We start from the raw sequence: 4281 nt of genomic DNA, 5'->3' as shown, positions 1-4281 counted from the left end.
GTTCCATATAAACACTAAGTTATAGAAGTTCAGTGAATGCATTTCTTTCACTTACTTTACTTTGCTAGATTCTATTATATAAGTGTGTGCATGCATATGTGTACGTGCAATGTAAACCAATGCTTTAAAACCTGTCCTCTGATCATTCATTTTCATTACCATGAAGATGTTTATTTATTTCCTGAGTATTTTTATAAGTATTTTAATCTGGCGACGTCATTTCTTGCTAGTCAGTTATTTTTCTTGATATTTTTCTCAATCTTTGTCTGCCTGTGGCTAAATAACTAAAATTGAAAATACTCGTATTTCGTTACGGGTTCTATTCTCAATGGTTTATAGAATGCCTGTGCCGCTGTAGGATCATAATTTTTTTTCTTTACATGTAGTACATATAAGAGTCAGTTTTCGAAATGCTACATGAAGATGCATTTACTGATATGCACACCACTAGTGTCGTTTGCAATAATCAAATGATCCAAACATTGAAACATTTCTCTTACATTATCACAAAATCTACTTTATATCAGTTTTCAGCTGCATTGTTTTAGCTATCAGTGTATGTGCAGAGGGGGGGTAGATCTGTACCGAGTACAGAATGCATGGCGTTAGAAATAACATTAGTAAGATTAAGTGTTATTTTGCATAATTAGTTTTGTATGATTTCTGCCTTAAATGCCACATCTTTTTTTTTTCGTTTCATTACCAGAATGAAAATTAGTTTGAGAAATGTCTAAGTCGTGGTTCTTGGAGTGTAAGACAGAGCGTATCTCTGCCTCTCGATGCCACGTTGCTATGTTTCGCCAGCTCTGATGAGATTGCAATTCTTCGGCTTCGTGTTATTGATGCCGACATTTAAATTATTACATCTATAAAAATGTTTGAGCCAATTTTGCATTAAATCTAATATATAGTCTTTGACTACTAGGCTTAATTGTAAATTTAAATTTACTATTACTTTAAATTTCATCGCCACAAATAATGCTTATTTTATTTAGCACAACTCATGCGTTTTATGTTAAAGCTCTGGTTTAATAAAAAAGTTGTTTTAAACCTTTCCAAAACTCTGTACTTCTTTTCAGACAAAGCAATAATTTGCTGCAAGTCTGTCAGGAGTTTGATGTTATTTTATGATACCAAAGCAAAGCAAACTATATCGTTTACTAAATAAAGTAAGGCTGAAGATATTACTAAAAAATTTCAAACAGGTGTATTATAAATTATATACCATATTTGCTCGTATATGTTTTCTCCCCTAGCATTTTAGCCCGTGTTTCAGAATGTTTTTTGAATATTCGCATAATTTTCTCCTTCCTAAAGATGGTCAGAAAGTGAGCTTTCCTAAATTTTTAAACGGATTCGTCCGTAGTGTTTTTTTTCCGTCTTAGCTGTTGATTTGCGCGGATTTTGGGTTCTTGGATTCTCGCTGGGAAAACATTTATAGTGAAGACCTTCAAGAAAACTGTCATACCCGATGCTCTTGAACATTATTACATGTGGGAAGACAGGCTAAACGGCGACGAAGATGATAGCAGTGGTCATGCTGGGGAGGACTAAATTGTGGCAGACAACATAGAAAACAGTTCCAACAGCATTGAATCTTTTTAAGTAGCAGTGCGCAATAGTAAAATCGGGCGAGAATCAGGATACAGGGAAGCAGCAATGAAGATGTGTTAGACGATGTGTAGAGACATTAGGTTATTTTTTAAAGCAAGAGAGATGAAAAATGAGCAACGCTTTCGCCGGGAATCGAACCACAGACCGCTGGAATACGAGCTCAGCCTGCTGACCACTACACTACGAAGGCATGCTAAGAAGGAGGGAGAAATATATTATATACTCCCCCTTTTAATGGGCGACTGTGGATTAGGGGACCCAATCGCCAAATCCTGGTGTGTGGAGAATCATCATCCACCACACTTTTAGTTCGGGCGCCACAGTAGAGACATTAAGTTATTTCGAGGCAGGAGATGTGAACATTAGGTTATTTTTTAAAGCAAGAGAGATGAAAAATGAGCAACGCTTTCGACGGGAATCGAACCACAGACCGCTGGAATACGCGCTCAGCCTGCTGACCACTACACTACGAAGGTATGCTAAGAAGGAGGGAGAAATATATTATATACTCCCCCTTTTAATGGGCGACTGTGGATTAGGGGACCCAATCGCCAAATCCTGGTGTGTGGAGAATCATCATCCACCACACTTTTAGTTCGGGCGCCACAGTAGAGACATTAAGTTATTTCGAGGCAGGAGATGTGAAAAATTAGCAATGCCCTCGCCGGGACTCGAACCACGGACCTCTCGAATTCGCGTCGAGCGTGCTGGCCACTACACCACGAAGGCGTGCTAAGAAGGCGGGAGAAATACCTCATAAATGTAATCTTAATATTTCTATGCATTTTAATGGGAAGGTAGGTTTCGTTTAGATAAATAAAGGTAGTTCGTTTAGATAAATGTGATAGTTACTGGTAGTTTATCCCTTAATATTTTTCCTTTGTTAGTTTATAGTTGTAACAGAGTTCTTCTAAAATGAAATTATTTGCATAATTTTACCCTCTCGGTTTTCGTACGATAAAATGAGTAAAGAAAAGGTGTAGAGTCATTAGGTTAATTGGAAGCAGAAAAGATGAAAAAATATGCAACCGCCTTCGCCGGAAATCGAACCCCGGACCTCTGAAATGCCGTTCCAGCGAGCTACCGTTACACCACGAAGACACGCTAGAGAAGTGGGAGAAGTATCTTATATACTCCCCTTTTTAAAGGGCGACTAGGGTTTTAGGGGACCTAGTCGCCAAATCCTGGTTGCGGAGAATCATCATCCACAATCCTTTTAGTTCGGGCGCCACTTATAGAGTCATTAGGTTCATTGGAAACAGAAGAGATGGAAAATATGCAACCGCCTTCGCCGGGAATCGAACCACGAACCTCTGGAATACCGGCCCAGCGTGCTCCCGTTACACCTCGAAGGCACGCTAGGGAAGTGGGAGAAATACCTTATAAAGGGAGGTCAACAAATACTCAATAAATATGGTATATTAAAGTTATTGATATTCAAAATTATGCCAAATATGTAGCATAATATCATTTAAACAGGTTATTAAAAATTAAACCGCAGATGACAGTCAAGGACGCTGTTCAGTTAAATATTTTTCAATGTGGAAGTTTTATAAACATTTTATGTTTAATCTGGATATATAATTTTACATTTCTGAGGAAGCCATCGATGTTTCAAGACACAAACATATGTAGGAATCGACAAAAAATTAAATAATCGGCTTAACTTTAAATCAGAGTAATATATAGTTTGATTATATTTAAAGCTTTTAGGAATGTTTTCTTAGAATTTACAACAAGAATTAAAATTCAAAGCTAGATGTAAGACGTCAGCAAGTTTTCTATTATTATCTTGCATTTTGTATGTGTCCCGTATGTGTATTTGCTGTGCGTTCTGGTTTGTTAAAATGTCTTCCTAAATCAAGAGGCCTCGTAGATTTAACTTCTATCGCCCACATGGACTCTACACATATACATACATATACATAGACTGTTTAAAATATTAAATGGATAAATGCTACTTCTGAAAAAACGCTAAGTAATCTATGAACCAAATGAAGTAAAATATATTTATTAAGTAAAACAAAAAATATAGTTAATGGAATTTGCGAGTATTTAGGATGTTTATAATTAGTGTTTTATATGTAAATAAATCTGAAACAATGCTAAGTACTGTCAGCAAAAGGCCTCCACTTCATCTAACAGTATGTTAATATATTGGCCAATTAGGAAGTCAGGAAAAGTTTCTAGACTATGTCTAGTCTGTTGGTTTAACATTTTTGATTATCATTTATTTTCGTCTCTGATAATGACAGCTTTCACAGCAACATTAAGAATAATAGAGTCGGAAAGAAAAATTCCATATGTTTTATTATTGCGAATGGTCATGTGGGTTAAAAGAGAAATAAAAGAAATTGATTGCTGTTTATTGAAGAAATTTATTGCTTATGTTAATTACCAATGAGTTTTTGTTATGATTTCCCTTATAGGTTAGAAGTCAGCAGTTCAGCTGCCTAAAATTTTATTTGTCTGTGTAGCATATTACTATTGTTACAAAAAAGTATCAAATTACAAAAATAGTTTCGACACTTTTCAAAACAAAACTAAATCATAGCGAAACATGAAAAAAGGAATTTTTTATTAACAAATGCCCTAGTTCATCGGATAAACGGATCGGTTATCATCGGTTATGGGATGGACGTTGATGTGCACATTCTGTATAAAATG

General features: G+C 35.9%; 1 non-coding gene across 1 annotated transcript; it reads right to left on the bottom strand.

Moving 5' to 3' along the window:
- Positions 1 to 2270: 2270 nt before the first annotated feature.
- Positions 2271 to 2343, bottom strand: TRNAS-CGA (transfer RNA serine (anticodon CGA)). The gene has a single exon. It is a non-coding gene; the product is annotated as a tRNA-Ser (tRNA).
- Between the last annotated feature and the right edge of the window lie 1938 nt (positions 2344 to 4281).

Source organism: Stegodyphus dumicola, chromosome 5 (genome assembly GCF_044657685.1).
Source record: "Stegodyphus dumicola isolate Sdum_Otavi_A_Nest chromosome 5, ASM4465768v1".
NCBI lineage: Eukaryota > Metazoa > Arthropoda > Arachnida > Araneae > Eresidae > Stegodyphus > Stegodyphus dumicola.
The sequence above is the reverse complement of the archived record's forward strand: the minus strand, read 5'-3'. Positions and strand labels throughout refer to the sequence as shown.